This window comes from Impatiens glandulifera, chromosome 2, assembly GCF_907164915.1.
Source record: "Impatiens glandulifera chromosome 2, dImpGla2.1, whole genome shotgun sequence".
NCBI lineage: Eukaryota > Viridiplantae > Streptophyta > Magnoliopsida > Ericales > Balsaminaceae > Impatiens > Impatiens glandulifera.
This window is the reverse complement of record NC_061863.1, coordinates 41494042-41513444: the sequence shown is the minus strand read 5'-3', so window position 1 is coordinate 41513444 and position 19403 is coordinate 41494042. Positions and strand designations below refer to the sequence as shown.

At 34.6% G+C, this 19403-nt stretch overlaps 1 non-coding gene across 1 annotated transcript; it reads left to right on the top strand.

Moving 5' to 3' along the window:
* Positions 1 to 2758: 2758 nt before the first annotated feature.
* Positions 2759 to 2846, top strand: TRNAS-GCU. Its single transcript has one exon. It is a non-coding gene; the product is annotated as a tRNA-Ser (tRNA).
* The last annotated feature ends 16557 nt before the right edge of the window (positions 2847 to 19403 follow it).

Genomic DNA, 19403 nt, shown 5'->3' with positions numbered 1-19403 from the left:
CCGAATGCTCAGGCATTGAATCAATATTAGATTGAATGGATAGTTGGCTTTAGGCAAGTCCCGAAAGAATAGACTACCTCCCAACTCTTTCCCAGAGACAATGGGAGATGAATTAGATGGTATTCTATCTTTTTATGTCTTAATGAAGGTAAAAAAAAGAGTAGGCCCACATTCTTTTTATATTTCGATTAGTAACATTACTTTTTGTGTGATGTCACTGCTTTTTAATAAATTAAAGGAATGATTTATTGGATTGGTTCATCAATAGTGTTTAATCGGTCATAATTCTCTTTTGACTCTGCGCTATAGATTTCACTATTATTAGTGAGCAATAATGGAAGAATTCCGTCATATTTATAGAGATAGGGGACATAATTCATATGGATATAGTAAGTCTCGCCTGGGCTGCTTTAATGGTAGTCTTTACATTTTCCCTTTCACTCGTAGTATGGGGAAGAAGTGGACTCTAGAGGTCAAACTAATTGAGTTGAGGAATCAAACTGTATCAATTGTTTTAGAGATCATTCTGCAAAGCGTTTTTAAGGATTTAAAATATTTTCCTTTCAAAATTTCATTGTCCATTGATTGAATTCTAGCGGAAGAATTTTTTCTATAAATTAAACTTTTTCAATCATAACCAAAGAGATATTTCAATGATTCCCATGTTTGTATTTCGAAAGGAAAAGAAATACAGATAATTGGAAATTGAAATGCACGTCGTGGTGGAAAAATATGGGTACGTATATTTCCAGACAAACCAGTTACAATAAGACCTGCAGAAACACGTATGGGTTCGGGGAAAGGATCCCCCGAATATTGGGTTGTTGTTGTTATTAACATATTTTTGTTCTCGGTATCCTTGATATTTACAATTAAATAATTCAAATTAATAATTGTGAATTCTAATAATTTAGATTATTAATTAATTTAATATTATTAATTAATATATACAAATTAATAGGAAAAAGGGGATTCCATAATATCTATAATAGGATAAAAATCCAATAAATAGAAAATAGAATTTTTTTGCTATCATTTGTGAATTTTATTCTGTAAGATAAGACCTTCTTTTTCTTTAGAACAGAAAGTTGACTTCTATATGTTTCACTTTCTCGTGGAATACAGGGTTGTAGGCGATGTGAATGATAGCCTGATTCAATATTTTTTCGCTTTCCTACAAGGGATGAGGCTTGTCTAAAATGCACATGGATGCCAGATAGAGCAGAATGTGCATTTTTCGATGTAGTGGGGTCCAATACTAAATAAAAGAGTATTTCCTCTAGATGGAAGAAGATTCTATTTGAAAAGCAATTTTGTTCCATCTGCTAGAGCTTGTAGAATCGTAGTAACTACTACGACGAGGTTAAGTTTCCGATTCACATCCCCAATAAGAATGAAGATACCTTCATAAGGAGAGGCTATTTCGATTTTCACGATCTAAATCAAGCATGTTTTCCATGAAGAAGATTTGGCTCGGCATGTTCTATTCAATACAGGTAGGAGAAGAACCCGAATCGGTAAAAAAATGGAGGAAGCAGAACCAAGTCACGATTTCAATCCTTCCATGTTTCAGCAGTAGCATAGCATATTGTTCCATGGAGTGGAAGAAAGAAGTGTTTCCATCGTTTGGCCATGCGGGTTCGCCATAATAATTATGACCCATCCCTTTAGCTAATTTAGCTCTTAATACAGGATCATTCAAGTCAGGTTTTTTTGTTATTGGGATAGGTGAATTCTTAAAAATCCATCCCGCACTCAAAGGTAGGGCATTTCCCATTTTTATAAGAACTTCTGTACCAGAAACAATGGTATCTCCAATTATAGCCCCTCTGGGATGTAAAATATATCTCTTCTCACCATACATTTGCTGCCTCGGGACGACTGCACGTTACATCATAGCAGCACGACCAAATGGAGGCGGAACCCCCTTGTATAGGTTGGGTGAAGGGGTAGGGATTATTGGTAGAGAGGAAGCACCAAATTGGGGTTTATCAGGACCAATGCTCCGAGCTTCTGGAATACAGTGGGATCTTCGCAAAGTTGACCATTATGAGTGTTACGACGAATTTGATTGGGAAGTCCAATGGCAAAAAGAAGGGGATTCATTAGCTCGTTATTTAGTACGAATTGGTGAAATGACAAAAAGCAACCCCAAAGATTTGGGACCAAAAGCGGGGATTAGTATTCGCTTGCCTTTTATCCGGCCGGGCCTCCATCAATGGAAGCAGCCGAAGCAAGTTGCCCACTTCACTAATTGAGAGTGGCTAGCTTAACTCTGAGGAAGAGACCGAAGAAATGGCAATGGAGTGAGAATAGTATGACCCTTTGCTTTAAGGCAAAAAAGAATTCCGGAAATAAACATTAGCCATAATAAAACAAGTTTGAATGTTAAAAGATTAAAATTACAAAAAAAAAGATCTCCTTTTTTTTACCCATAATAGGTATTGGTATTTATCCCGATTTCATTCTTTCATTATCGGTTGACAAGGTCGAAGTTATTCTATCGAATTTTTTTTATAGATAGTTTTCATGAATAAAACAAAAAAAATCTTTTTTTAAGAGAAGAAAAAAAGTATATATTATTAATAAAAAAAAAAAAAATTTTCATTTTTACCCGATATGTTTGATGTTTATGAGAACCATGTGAATCAGTGCTAAAAGTTGTACATATCTCTATAATAAAGATAGAGAAAGATATACTTTGATATTCTTTACTTTATGTTTAATGTAGAATAATAATTCTCTTTTTTTTCAATTGGGAGAGATGGCTGAGTGGACTAAAGCGTCGGATTGCTAATCCGTTGTACGAGTTATTTGTACCGAGGGTTCGAATCCCTCTCTTTCCGTTTCCGTTGATTACTTGATATTTTTTTTCTTTCCAATTTTGAAGATCCCTTTTTTTATAGTTTCTTTTTTTAGTTAAATGCATCAAATAGAGAAAAATCTAAGAAAAAAAAATCAAGTAAGGACAAAATTGGTCGGCTGTATTGCTTCTTGGGAAGTGTCAACCGCATTTAATGTCATGCAGTCCTTTGTTGACCGACCAATCAAAATAAAAAATTACGATGCAGGTATCCATTGTATGAGAAATATGACCGTTATCATATTCTAACTACTTAAGAGAAGGAAGAAGATCAACGAAAATAAGACACAATACGAACAACGAACACAAGAAGCAACATATAAAGTTATAGTATCGAAAAGCTTCAAACTATTCTCATTTACATTTTGTCTAAACTGTTAAAGTGTATTCCATTCATTTTGTGTAAGAAGTGAAAGTTGTAAGTCAATAACGAGCAGTAAATAAGCCTCGGTTATTTGACGTGTTGTAAAGTGTGTTGAATATTCTTAAGTGAATATTCTTCTCGAGGTTTGAGAAGAAGGGATAACGTAGGAGTTTTATCTCCGAACATCATTGTCCTTAGGCAGATATTTATCGTTGAAGTGCACCAACAGTTGAATATTCTTTGTGGACACGTGGCATGTTTCCGTTGGACGAACTCCTATAGTACGAGAGTACAACAGACTCTAAGAATTTGGATCGTGGCGTTACCGAACAGGTAGTGCGTTGAATATCCTCTGATCTTGTCTTGTACTGAAAATGTAATTGAGAGATATCCACGTATGTAGAATTCATTCATTCGATGAGCTTTGCTTCCATCTATCTTGAGAGCTCAACTACCAGCTGTCCAGTTGCTCATTTGCTTCAGACGTCCATCTTCTCTTCTTAGATGCTCATCACCTTCAGACTTCCATCTGCTCATCTTAGACGTCCATCTTCTTAAACGTCATCTACTCTAGTTAGACGCCCTCGTCTAACTACACTTAGACACCATCTGCTCTAGTTAAACGCCCTCATCTAACTATGCTTAGACGTCATCTACTCTAGTTAGATGCCATCGTCTAACTACACTTTAGATGCCATCTGCTCATGTTAGACGCCCTCGACTAACTATTCTTTAGATGTCATTTGCTCAAGTTAAAAACCCTCGTCTAACTACGCTTAGACACCATCTACTCAAGTTAGACGTCCTCGTCTAACTATGCTTTGACTTTGAGGCGTCTAATCGCGCGCTTGACTTTGAGCTTTGCTTGAAATAATAAAACTCTAACTATAATAAACCATTTCATCAATCATCGAAATCAAGATTGTAAATTATTTTAAATCAATTAAAAATCTTAACCCAACAATTTCTCATTCTTGATTATTTAAGCTAAATTATCAAAACCAAGTGAGTTCATAATTTAAACATACTCTAACAATTTCTCCCTTTTTCATTATCTAAACTAAATTATTAACACTAGGTGAGTTCATAACTTAATCACAATTTAGGCATTATCGTAATCTAATAATACTAAAATATTTCTAAGGTAAGAAAACTTAGACTCGGGAAGTGACTTCGTGAAGATGTCAGCCACTTCAGGTTGTTGCTTGTCATATGCTATGTCCGAGCAGACGACTGTCCAGATGCCATTTGACTCTTCCAAGCTGCTTTCCTGTTTTACCTGTATTCAATGACAATAACAAATCTGGTACCCAATTTTCTTTGGGTCTGTGGCTTATTAGTTCCTTTGGAATCCATACTTTGATTATTTTTATGAATTTTCCGTTGTGTGTATAGTTTATTTGTAAGATTGCTCTTTTCCTGCTGATGGTTCCTTAACTTTAAACGATAAAGTTTGGTAAAAACTTCTTGACTTTCTTTTAAGTTTTTCTTTGCCATACCAGTTGGCTACCTTGCTCTAAGGATTCAGCCAGTTTGAAGTTGGCTTTATATGAATCATCTCATCCTTTAAATTTAAATCACCACAACTTAGATCAGTTCCTTTATTAGTTAAACTACCCCTAACAAAGCTTATAGCTTTAAACTTGTCTTACACTGAGTTTAACTTCTTAGATGACTGGTCTGGGATAGCATTGTCAAATCCTAAATTAGATTTGCATCCGGCAGGCCTCAACACACTTATTTGTTATCTGACTGTATCTTTAGACCTCGTCTAGGAACTGACCACATATGTCAACCGTTGGTTTTTATAAAACAGTGTTTGAACCTTTTCTTTTGAGTTTCTCATTCTCAGATGAAAGCTCAGTCATCTTGTTTTCAAAAACTTTTGGTTCAAAAGTTTGAGAGGAAGGAGAGTTATCAGTTTCATATTTCAGTCTCATTTCAATATAAGAGTCTGAAAACTTCTCTTATATCGTTGAAGTGCACCAACGGTCGAATATTATTTGTAGACACGTGGCATGTGTCCGTTGAACGACCTCCTATAGTACGAGAGTACAACAGACTCTGAGAATTTGGATTGTGGCCGTACCGAATAGTTAGTGCGCCGAATATCCTTTAATCTTGTCTTGTACTGGAAATGTAATTGAGAGATATCCGCGTACGTGGCATTCATTCATTTGATGAGCTCTGCTGCCAACTGTCTTGAGAGCTCTACTGCCAGTTAGGGGTGGATAAACCTACCGATCTGATTCGATCTGGTATTTCGGATCGGATATCCGCCTATATTTTTTTTCAAAAATTTAGTGACATGTCAAGTGGAGATTGCTCCATTATTTTAAACATTTGTAAATGTTTAAAATAGTTTTTCTTTCTAATGGTTAAATGTGTTAGATGAGCCTTTTGGTCCTAGGGTTTCATAGCTTTGCCTATAAATACCCTCTCTTAACACCCCTAGCAAAGGACTTCTTCTTCTCTCTTTGATCCCTCTTTTCACATTCACGTGCCCCTAGGCTGCCCAATTTTTTCCACAACCGAAACCATAAGCAAGCACCAACCATTCTTGGGTTGTGTCACAAGTTTTTCTTGGAAAATTTTGGTTTTGATTCCAAAAGCAAAAGAGCAGCCCCATTGTAAGCCCCTTTTGCACATACTTTAAAGTAGCATGACATTAGAATTAGGATGCAAAGCTTTCTAGAATTTTTTTCAAGCAATTTGGGATCTATTTGGATGGACAAATATTTTTTTAGATTAGGGTAAGGTGGAAATCGGTAGAATAGTAGGTCTGCTACTTTATTTTTTTAGATTGGGGTTAGGTGGAAATTAACAGATTTTTTCACCTAACCCTAATCTAACAAAATATTTTGTGATCCAAATGGATCCCAAATTGTATGAAAATTTTCCAGAAAGCTATGCATCCTAATTCATGAAAATTTTCCAGAAAGCTATGCATCCTAATTCTAATGTCATGCAAATGATGAATTAAACCATTTTTTTATACCTTCTCTTTTTCCTCTCTTTTAAACCTAATTAGATTATTACTAATATATAAGTAAATCTTAGATCTAATATCATACAAAAAAATAAATCAAAACAAAACAGATTTTTTTTTTAGACTTTTTAAATGGTCAATTTTGGTTTTAAAATTTTTTGGGTCAATGACCTTTTATTTACATACATATTTAGTTATGTGTTATTATATATATATATATATTATTTATCTAGGCTACATATATACAAATACAAGAAAGTTATACACACATATCAAAATAGTGAACTTAAAAAAAGAAAAGCATGCATTAAATTCGTATGCAAGGACAATGATAAAAAAATAAAATTGAAATTGAAATTATAAAGTATGTGCAAAAGGGGCTTACAATGGGGCTACTTTTGGAATCAAAACCAAAATTTCCCAAGCAAAACTTGTGACACAACCCAAGAATGGTTGGTATTTGATTAGGGTTTCGGTTGTGGAAAAAATTGGGCAGCCTAGGGGCACGTGAGTGTGAAAAGAGGGATCAAAGAGAGAAGAAGAAGTCATTTGCTAGGGTGTTAAGAGGGGTATTTATAGGTAAAGCTATGAAACTCTAGGGCCCAAAGGCCCATTTAACACACTTGACCGTTGGAAAGAAAAATTATTTCAAACATTTTCAAATGTTTAAAACAATGGAGCAATCTTCACTTGACATGTCACTAAATGTCAAGTTTTCATCCAATGTGTTGGGTCAAGTTATTTTGACTAAGGGTCAAATCATTTTTACTATCGTAATTTTGATAATGAGTTTGTGTAAAACTTAAACTAAGTCGACTAATTATTTTTTGTGCAGGTGCATTAAAAACATGCTAAATTAGACTTAGTCTGAATGAGGTTCATTAGACTTACTAGCTAGTAGACGCATTGAGTTAGACGTGCAGTCTAACGGATACGTAGTTAGACGTGCAGTCTAACGGATACGTAGTTAGACGTGCAGTCTAACGGATACGTAGTTAGACGTTAGTCTAACATATACGTAATTAGACGTGCAGTCTAACAGATAAGTAGTTTAACATATTAATTCAGATTATATAATTAAATAAAAATTCATTAATTTATTTAATTATTTATTTCTATTTTATATTGAAATATGCTAATCTCCATATTTATTAAATTAATCTTTAAATATTTTTTTATGTGGATTGTATTAGTTTTTAACTCCCATTCTATTTGTATTAATTATTTTATAATATATGATTAAATATTATATTTAAAATATTTTAATTTATTCTGTAATTAAATTTTCAAATAATTTATTAAAATATAATATTTTTTATACATTATTTACAGATCCATTATTTATATTATTTATTTTATATTATTCATTCAATTTTTAAAAAAAAAAATTCATTAACATGATTAAATATAAATATGAATAAAAAAATTATAAACTGAAGGTAATAATCACATGTTGTCAAAATGGTTAAATATTTACCATTTATAAATCGAGATTATAATTCGTGTTAGATTGTGTATTATAAAGATTAAAATGATAATGGTAGTTTATGTAGGTAGAATTTGAGGGATTGAGGAAATGGCGGTGTGAATTTGAGGGTGGTATGGGTGGTGTTAATAATAATTTTTTTAGGATAAAATATGATAAAATAAAGGATGAAAAAAATATGATTCGAATACGGTTAATAATAGACTTATTAAGGATGTGATACATAAGATGGAATCCTATTTTATTTGTTTGACAAATTTGTAGAATAATTGGAAAATGTCAATTAAAAGGTTTTAAGAAAAAAAGATAAACATATCATTCACAATGATTAAAATAAATGCTTACCAATTTTAAGTTTCGATATTATTAACTTATCTATAAAACAAGTAAATTTGATGTGACTATCATTTTTATATTTATTTTGCTATCATTTTTTACATTTTTGCGTGTTAATTTTAAATATTTAATTAGAAGATCAGAAAGTTAGTATTATAAATGTATCTAATTTTGGATAAAAATTTATGTATTGTAAATATTTGACATATTTATCTCCTCCAACAATATAGTATAATTTTAATTTATTTATACATATGTTTTTGTCCATTTTACTATAATTATTTAATTATGTTATTTGTTTTTCTATTTATTATTATTTTTACTATATAATATTTATTAATTGAATTGAATAATTATTAAATATTTTTTTTAACACGTGATCTTGATTATTAATTTTAAATTGTAAAGATATATTTTAAAATTATAATTTAAAGTATTGATGTTTAGTAATTTATATAATGTACACTTTTCTTATTCTTTTATAAGGATGCCAATAATTCTACGCTATGTAGTTGTAACATTGATGTAATGTTTTATAAGGTTCTCGGTTGTGGGACTTCTACGAAAAGTGCCAACACAAGGACCTTGATTGCGATGTCAACAGGTTAAGGTGATATATGTTTCATGTTCACTATAATTTTGTCATAAAAATCAAACTTATCAGGTGCACGTTAAGGTGAGTTGTTTCCTTTTTGTTTTTCAACTTTTAAGGGGAAATTCGTCTTTTTTTTAGAACGTTGGTTTTCCTTTCTTCTTTGGAGTACGACTAATCCACACTAGTTAAGCATATAGTACGCACGCACACTTAATCATTAACCAAACGTAGAACTTGTTGCTTGATGGGCTCGATCCAAAGATCTCATGTCGGCTCAAAGGGAGAAATTTCGTCTTTTAGTGGTGGTGAAACTTGTTAAACATTTGGAATAAATTATCGTTGTTGCTAAATGAATAAATGGCGTCAAAAGTTTTTTATTTGGATTGAAATTTGCAAAGTTATACAATTTTGAAAATGTGAACTATAAACTGAAATTCAAGCTTAAAGACATAGCATTAACTTTTCTTTTTTACACCTGCAAAACAAATATATTTTATTTAATTATTCTAACCCAATTTAGTTTTTTTTAAAGCATGGCCGACTATTTAATTTTAAATGTTCAATTAATACCCAGCGCAAATTCATTCTAAACATAATATCGTGTAATGAGTGTATGTATACCCAACTAAAATTATTTACTAATGACCCAACTAAAAAGTAATTTGGAAAATAAAGATTTGAATTTCGGGATTTAAAATTAATTTTTAGAATAGGTAAAAATGAGTGTATACCCAATTAAAATCGAACATAAATCTAAAGTTTGAAATGATGAAATCTAACCATTAAAACACTTGTGTTAAATATCTCTTATAATTTTGTATACAGATATATATTTTGTAAATAAATTTTAACACCTCAGATTATTGTATATTGACTCATTCATACTCATTTCCAAATAAATTAAAATAGTTCTGAGACACACTTTGTGGCCAGTAACCATTAAATATAAGATTACTTATATGCCTGTGTAAACTATAACTTATATGCCTATGTTAATCACTGTAGAATTTTGATTTCTAAATTAGATCTTCTAAGTTTATTTGTAAATAAATTATCAAGATTTTGGAAAATTAATTTAATATATTTCACAAATAATACTTAATTATATATGATATTGAAATTTCACTTCAAATAAATAAATAAAAATAATTTTCATTAATGTATATAACCATTTGAAATAAACTTTTTATTTGATCTTCAAATTTGAAACTTCAATAGGCTATTATTGATCTTAATGTCTTAATTTATTGTAGTGGTTAAAAAGCAATACCACAATATAAATAATAGTAACACAAAAAACAATTAATTAGGATTAATTATTGTATTAATAAATCAAATTAATTAAGGGTTAAGGCCAAAACCAAAATCATTATTTGCGATAAATGTTTACCCAGTTTATCCTAAAATAATTATTGAAAAATTAAAGGGACAAAAATAAATAATTTAAAATAAATTGTTGTATCCATTTCATTTAAAATAATTATTTATTTTAACTCTAAAAATATATTAAAAAAATGATAAAATATTTGTCATATTTATTTTAATATTTCGTGTATTTAAAAAGATCAAAATTTAAGCTAAAAGGATGAATGAAAAATCAATGTCAAATAAACCCTTAAGGTCTTAAAATAAAAATAAATATGTAATTGGGTGAAGCTGAAAACAGAAGGAAACGATGCAGCAGGATTTTATTAGATGGACGCTGGAATCGCATTCAACGCATCAGAGAGATCCGCGTCCACATTCTTCTTCATCGCGACGCCGCGAGGATAAGGATGAAGATCCATGGTTGATTTCTCCAACTTGAAACTCAGCCGTTAGTCCACCATTTCGGCTCATTTAAAGCCTGAAATGATCACCCTATGATGGTGATCATTTCTCCCTATCAAAATACATTAATGCCTTTTGGCTGATTCAGGCCACTATAAGCCTCCACCGACTTAGGACATCTATACATAGACCCCCTATGTCATTCCCAAACCAGAGAATTCAATCTCCACCCTAAAAGCGCGATTTAAATCTGCCATTAAGGCTCGAAGCATTTGGATTTTTCAAAATTCTATTTGAAGCCTTAAAGCTTGGATCTATACATCCAGAAAGCTTCCCTAAGGATCAATGAGTGTTTTCAAATCTTTGATAAGGTTCCAATCACCCTTTAATTCATATTTACAGTTTGAATTTGAAATTTTTATATTTCAAATTGCATAATCTTGTATGTTTGTTGTTTATGGTGTTTTATGATTAAAAATGCATCATTAGATAATTTAGAAACTATCTGGATATGATAGAACCGATCTAAATAATAAAAACCCAAATTTGAATTTTCAAAATAATAAAAAATCGGGTTTGTTGTTCTTGGGTTAATTATGTTAAATCACATCCTAGAAAGCTTCCCAACATGATTATAATGATGTTGGACAACTATTTGGATCATGTTTGATCCATCCCGATCATGTTTGATCAAAATATAAAAAAATAAAAATAAATGAAATATTTTAGTTCTTGATTTGGTCAAAACGAACAACCAATGTTCTTGTTTTGGTACCAATCAAGTATATGTGTATAAGGAAGTTATTGGATAGTGCCTTACACTTTAAAACAACTTTAAAATCAAAAATCCGATTTTTTATCACAAACTGTTTTGAACAAATTGATCATCATCTAAGTCGATTGATACCTTGAGATGATGATCAACATGTTCATGAGAACTTTGTGAAGCTACCCAAACTTTACAACAAAAAATTAGAGCTAAAAAAATGAATTTTAAAAACTGGATCCTTGTGTTCTTGAAGATCGAGGCTTGTTATCCTAGGACCGAGAGATCCGATCGAGGATTCTCAGTCCGAACTAAGACCTAGAACTGATGTTCTTAAGATAGGACCGAGACCTAGGACTAATATTCTTGAGATAGGATCGATACCTATGACCGATGTTCTTGAGTTAGGACCGAGACCTAGAACCGAGAGTTCAAACATTGGGACCGAGAATCCCAATCCTTGGGACCGAGAGTTCTAACCCTATGAAAGAGACTCCTAGACCTAAGAGCGAGAGTTCTAACACTAGGACCGAGACTCCCAAACCCTAGGACTGAGAGTTTTAACCTTAAGACCGAGACTCCTAGACCTAGGATCGAAAGTTCTAATATTGAGACTGAAAATCCTAAATCCTAAGACCGAGAGTTCTAACATTGAGATCGAGACTCCTAAACCCTAGGATCGAGAGTTTTAATCCTAGGACTGAGATGCCTAAACCTAGTACAATGAATTATTATATTGGGACTTAGACTCTTAAACACAAGTACCGAGAGTTATAACCCTATGACCGAGACTCCTAGACCTAGGACCGAGAATTTTAACATTGGGACTGAAACTCCCAAACCCTAGGACCGAGACTCCTAGACCTGAGACTTCTATCATTTGGTCCGAGACATCCAAACCCTAGGACCAAGAGTTCTAGCCTAGGACCGAGACTCATAGACCTAGGACTCCTGATTGCGCTCCAAAGCCCACAAATGCTTGAAAGTGAGAGCCTTGTTCCACTCGATACAGTTCTTCAAGCTGATGCCTCCCTCGTCCTTCGGTTTGCAGAGAGCGGTCAATTTGACTTTTTTTCCTCCTCTTCCGCTACTGCCCCATATAAAGTACCTCATTAGTGTATCGAGCTCCTTCATTACCTTCTTCGGAATGACAATTTGTTGCGCCCAGTAGCCAATTATGCCCATGACCACGGTTTTGATAAGTTCGATCCTCCCTGCATAAGAAAGTTTTTTCGCTGCCCAGCCATATATCGTATTTTTTACCTTTTCAATTAGCGGATTGTAGTGTGAGATCTCGATCTGCTTCGCGGTTAACGGAATATCTAAGTACCTTACGGGAAAATTGTCTTCCTTGATGCTTCATTTCGTCATTCACGCCTCCATAAAATACCACACTTTTGCTTTCATTAATAGTTAAACCTGTAACCTCATAAAAAGAACGTTAGTGCAGCCCTAATATTTTTAATAGAATCAATGTATGCATGCGCTAAAATGAACAAATCATCAACAAAGCATAAATGGGTTACCTCCTCTACCTCACAGAATGGGTGAAAGATGTATGGACGATTCTTTCGGAACATCGCGAAGATGCTCTCAAAGATCGCCATGATAGCTACAAAAAGGTAAAAAAAGAGGGGGTCCCCTTGCCTTACCCCATTTTCACCCTTAAAATAGCCTTTGTGGACTCCATTGACGCTAACAACAAATTAGGATGATGAAACGCACTGTATAATCTAATCAATAAAAATCATAGGAAAAACAGATACAACTTGAAAGTCTCGAATGGCTTCCCATCTAATTGAGTCGAAAGTTTTCTTGATATCTATTTTGAAAGCCACTCACGGGGATATTTTCTTATTCCCGTAGCTTTTTAAAAGGCTCTACATGAGAAGAATATTATGAGAGATTGGTTAGTGCAGCCCTAATATTATGAATGCAGATTGGTTAAGATTTATAATTTTTCCTATGACATTTTTAAATCGATTAGAAATGAGTTTAGAAATTATTTTATAAATCACATTGCAGCAGGAAATTGGTCTGAAATCTTGTACTTTCTCGGGTACCACAGTTTTGGGAATAAAGATTAAGATTGTTGTATTCCATTGCTTTAACATCTTCCTATTCTTGAAAAACTCCAGAACCCCATCAGTAACATCTTTACCCACAACCGACCAATTGTCTTTGAAGAACTATGCATTAAACCCATCAAGACCCGGGATTTTATTCTCATCAATACTAAACAGAGTTTCTTTAACCTCAACCCTCGTGACCACCCTTATCAACTCGCGACTATCTTCTGCAGAAATTTTCCTATCAATAATCTAATACAAGGTATTCAGGTGACTTTGATGCTGCTTTCTTGTACCCATAAGCTGCTTATAGAAATCGATAGCCAAATCTTGTACACCCTTTTGACCCTGAACATATTCACCATCATCATTCTTTAGCCTGTATACACTGTTTCTCATATTTCTAGCCTTGCATTTTCTGTAGAAGAAAGATGTGTTTTTGTCACCCAACGAGAGCCAGCTCTGTCTTGATTTCTGTCTAATAAAATTCTCTTCAAGAAGACTCATCTTACTAAATTTTCAAGCGCATCCCTTTCTGTTTCATTGAGTTGTTCATCATTATCATCCCTTAATAACCTTTTCTGAACTTCTTCCAGTTCTTCTCTAACAGCCAGAACTCTATTGGAGATATTGCTGAACTTCTTCTTGTCAAAGCTTTGGAGATGATTTTTCAAAAGTTTAAGCTTCTTAGAAACCCTATACATGTTGGATCCCCTGACATCTGTAGACTATACGCTTTAGAGAATACCCTTGGATTTGTCGTTTTCCATCCAGAAATTGAAAATTATAAAGGGCATTTTGAACCTTTCTTCCTTTTCCCAAAACAATTTAATCGGGCAGTGATCAGATATACCCAAATTCAGAACATGAAGTTGACTTCTTGGAAATTGGTTAATCCAGTTCTCATTTACCAGACATTTGTCAATTTTACTTCTTCTAATTTTCTCATTCCCTCTCGTAGAAGACCAAGTGAAGAAATTCCCAGAATTGGTAGGCTCGTTACAACTGATAAGAAAAATTAAGTAATTAATTTTTAAGCGGCCAGAAAACTAAGCTACTATTAACTCTCATGTGCAGGAACAGACCAAGTCATATAAGCCGGCTGGAGACTACATAAACCGGCCAAAGAATACATCAAAGCAATCCGGCTCCAGATGGTCAAGTCATGATCAAGAGGAACCGGCTTCAACATTTTAAACAGACCGGCTAGCAAAGAAAAAGTTCATACTCCAGTCGGACCACACTATGAAAGAGTCAACCGGAAACTCGGAATTACAAAGATGACGTAATATGACGAAATAGACGTGTCTTGGGAAAATGTAAGAAGATAAGATCCGGATCAGAAGCATGCGATAAAAACAATGATGATTTGTTGATCCGAAGATCTGACTTAGACAGTCGGAAGGTGCATGTCTGACACGTGTCCAAAACTGCAAGCCGGCTACGTCATCCATACCTTACTGGTATATGCATGCTTGCCAACTGTCAGGAAGTTGAAACGTGCACGCAACATCTCTGAACCGGCGTGGCTTCAAACTGACCAATCCGACAGTGAGAGAAGAAGATGACCGTTAGGATCTTTTTCACTATAAAAGGAAGATGAAGCGACTTCATTAAATATGGTTCTGAAATATTTTAAGAGAGAGAAATAAATCTCACGCGCGATCTAAAACTATTGTTTCATTTACCGAAAGCTTTATTGTATTGTGTTATTGCATTACATCAAGAGTGATTTGGTGTAACCGGTGAGTAGCGAGTTAGGCTCGACCGGCATTGTAAGTGTTGTAACTTTGAAAGTTAGTGGAGATCCTTCTCATAATCTGAGAGGAGGGGTGACGTAGGAGGGTTTGCTCCGAACATCCATAAAAAATCTTGTCTTGTGTCTTTTACTTATTTCCTGCTTATTTACTTTAAAACCGAACCAATACTATCCGAAATATAATCTTACTCCTATAATCAAAATCGGTCTATACATACTCCTTAAACCGAATCCTCATAAACTTCATCCAAGTCGTGTGTGTTGCTTCAGACTGAAACAGACATTTCCGTCCTTGAACCCGGTTCAAGAGTCTGTGACAGTTTGTGTAGTGTTGAGAACGGTTGTAGTCTTTAACCAGACTATCACCAAATTGTGTGTTGTGTTGTTGTAATCGGCAACCCTTCCGAAACCGGAACACCCCGTCCCCCAAGGGCGACCCCGATCCTAACAAGTGGTATCAGAGCCAGGTTCTTAACACTCAAGCAACCGAAGAAGATGAGAAGCATGACCCACAGCAACAAGCCACCAATGCTAAACAGTGAAGTGTTTAGTAGTTAGAAGAAACAGATGTACCTTCATCTGATTACACTGGATGATGAGATGAGCAGAGTTTTGAAGGAAGGGTCAATCAAGATCAACAAGGAGATAGACGCATGGACAACTGAAGATCGAAGAAGGAGTAACCTGGACAATCATTGCATGAGACACATCTACAAGGCTATAGACGATAACACATTGAAAAAAATATCAGATTGTGATAATGCAAAGGAAGCCTGGGAGACGATCATTCAAATCCATGAAGGAAACGAAAGAACAAAAGAGAATAAAATCTTGGTGGCTACTCAAAAATATGAGAACATCAAGATGAAACCAGGAGAAAACATGAAAGAGTTCAGCAACCGGTTCACCAGTGTGGTCAACGAGATACAAACACTCGGAAAAAGATACGACAACCGGGAAGTAATCATTAAAGCGTTAAGATCATTGCCGAGCACATGAGATATCAAAACCATGGTGATGAGGGAGTCAAGCAATCTCGGGCAGATAAACTGCATGATGTGTTCGAAGATTTGAAAGCTTATGAGTTCGAGATTAAGTCTCGGATCGAAGATGAGACATCTACGTCAATCGCAACTAGAGCTCTGGTTACATCGGTGGAACCGGCGGTCCAAGTATCAACCGCTCCGGCTCCAGTCAAAAATGCTGACCAGATCAGTGAAGATGTGATGGCGATGCTAGCTCAGAAATTCGGGAGATTCATGAAAAGAACCAACCGCCATCTAACAACAATTTTAATTATAATTATGTTGATAAATCAAATAAAAGATGTTATAACTGTGATGGTTTTAGACATTTCAGGTCAGAATGTAGAAACCAAGAAGAGACGATCGAAAACCGGAAAGCAACTACCAAGGCAACAATTATCAAGGTAACCGATATCAGGGTAACAACTATCAAGGGAACGATTACCGGAGAAATGACAACCAAAGAAACGATTATCGAAGGAATGACAACCAGCAAACCGATGAAGGGAAGGAAATACAAAAGGCACTCATCGCATCCGACGGTGGAAGTGAATGGGGTTACTCCGATAACGAAAATGATGAGGAGAGAGTAACATGCTTCATGGCAAACGATGAAGAGGTATTTGATTTCTCCTTTGATGAATTAACTAAGGAATATCTGATTTTTGCACTCAACGAAATGGTCGCTGAGTTCAGAAACATATCTGCCTATATACCGACTCCGGTAGAACATAAAACCGTAGAGTCAAGTGGTATCGTTGGTGAGCCATACAAAACCACAGTATATGAACCGTCTAAACTATCCTTAGAGAATGAGGAGACAGTTCAACCGGTAACTGAAGTAAATGAACGAACACTGTATATTACGGCTGCTTGGGAAAGATTCCAAAAAGCCGTAGATCAGATGTGCAAATATAAAAGACATCCTAAGTCTAAATTTGGTGTTGGATACAAACAAAACAAATCAAACAAACCAAATTAACCTAACGGGATGAAACTCACAAAAGACAATCTTCCTTTCGTAAGATTTGTCAAGAGCTCTTCAACCAACAATGAGGCACAAAATGTCATAAAACCGGAACTAAAGTATGTAAGTCCAACCGAATCAGAAAAATGGCTTCATCATTAGAGAAGGAAAGTTAACCGGACAGAAGATAAACGAAATAAAACAAGTACACCTCAACCCCAAAAACATTCATCACCTCGATATAAGGCATTCTTGAGCAAAGATCAAGAAGTTAAACCAAATACCATAAGAACAAATACCGGGAAAGTGATTCGACTTATTCAAGTTTGGATCCCAAAGGGACTAATCAACCATAGACCCAACTGAATGTGGGTACCAAAAAGGTGTAAATATCTCTTTTTACAGGTTAGGAGAAGCAACCGGCTAAGGAACTCAGAATGGTATCTGGACAGTGGATGCTCGAGACACATGACCGGTAACATCGGACTACTAGTAGATATCACTTATGAAACCGGAGCAGTTATCACATTTGGTGACAACTCAAAAGGTAGAACTGTGGGCAAGGGTAAGATTGTCCAGGGTAACTTGTCTATAAATAATGTATTGTTGGTAGAGAACTTGCATTTCAACCTGTTAAACCATTAGTCAAATGTGCGATGTAGGATACAAAGTTGAGTTTCATAAAAATGCATGCTTAGTTAAAGATCATCAAAATGATATTTTATTAACCGGTAACCGAATGGGAAATATTTACAAAGTTGATTGGAAAACTAAGTTTGAAAATCCTGTATGCATGATAGCTGGAAATGACCCAAACTGGCTCTGGCACAAACGGCTAAACCATTTGTACTTCAAAACAATAAACTTCATATGTTCTAGGGAATTGGTTTACGGTTTTCCAAATGTCAAGTTTTCAAAAGATAAAGTATGTGTTGCATGTCAAATGGGTAAACAAATAAAGTCCTCATTCAGAAGTAAAGGAAATCATCAATCTGAATAATGTTTAGAACTCCTGCATATGAATTTGTTTGGTCCGGTTAGAGTAACAAGTCTAGGAGGCATGCAATATACCATGGTAGTCGTTGATGATTATTATAAATTAACTTGGGTAATATTTTTATCTTCTAAAAATCAAGCAACATCAAACCTGATCAAACTGATTTTGAGAATACAAAATGAAAAATCTATTCGGATAAACAAAATAAGAAGTGATAGAGGAATTGAGTTTACAAACAGCAAATTAACTACTTTTCTTGATGATTCTGGTATTAGACACGAGTTGTCTAGTGCCAGAACTCCTCAACAAAACGGCCTGGCTTAGAGAAGAAACCGAACTCTTAAGGAAGCCGCAAGGTCAATGATAGTCGATTCGGGCATTGCTCAAAAATTTTAGGCCGAGGCTATCAATACCGCATGTTACACTCAAAACTGATCTCTAGTAACTAAACATTTTTCTAAAACCCCTTTTGAGATATACTATGATCAAATTCCAAACATACGGTATTTTCGAATTTTTGGTAGTAAATGTTTTGTTCACAACAACGGCAAAAATTATTTGACCGCCTTTGATGCTAAATCCGATGAAGGAATAATGTTGGGATATTCAGCTGTAAGTAAAGCATATAGAATCTATAATACTAGAACTTTAACAGTTGAAGAAACATCTCACGTTGTTTTTGATGAATCGGTCGAACGAAACACTGCATTACCCTTCGACCTTCACAACATAATGGAAAATTTCAATATCTATTCTGATGATGAAGATGAGGCTCCGGTTTATAGACGTTTTGTCAATGATCAAGCGGTTGATGCTGAACCTCTGCCTGTTCAAGCTGCTTTACCGTAGAAAGTTGACTCTTCAGTTTTAACTGAAGAAATCGGTCGGTCTGACTCTGTTCAGCCTACCGATCAGTCTAACCTTCATCAGCCAACCGAACGCTTGGAAGACACGTCTCGGATAAACCTCAGAAGGAAAAAAAATCATCCTCTTGAACTAGTAATAGGTAACATATCCTCACCCGTCCGAACTAGGCAACAAAATTTGGAACACTATGAAAACTCAGCTTTCATATCACAAATTGAGCCGAAAAAGGTGGATGAAGCATTGTTAGATCCCGACTAGATCCTGGCAATGCAAGAGAAACTAAACGAGTTTGAGAGAAATAAAGTCTAGTACCTAGTTCCTAGACCTAAAAACAAACCGGTTATAGGAACACGATGGGTATTCAGAAATAAACTCAATGAAGACGGTTTAGTTACGAGGAACAAGGCTCGGTTAGTGGCTCAAGGCTATAAATAGGAAGAAGGCATTGATTTTGAAGAATCATTTGCTCCTGTAGCTAGACTTGAGGTCATTAGAATATTTCTAGCATTTGCAGCTTTTAAGAATTTCAAAGTTTTTCAAATGGATGTTA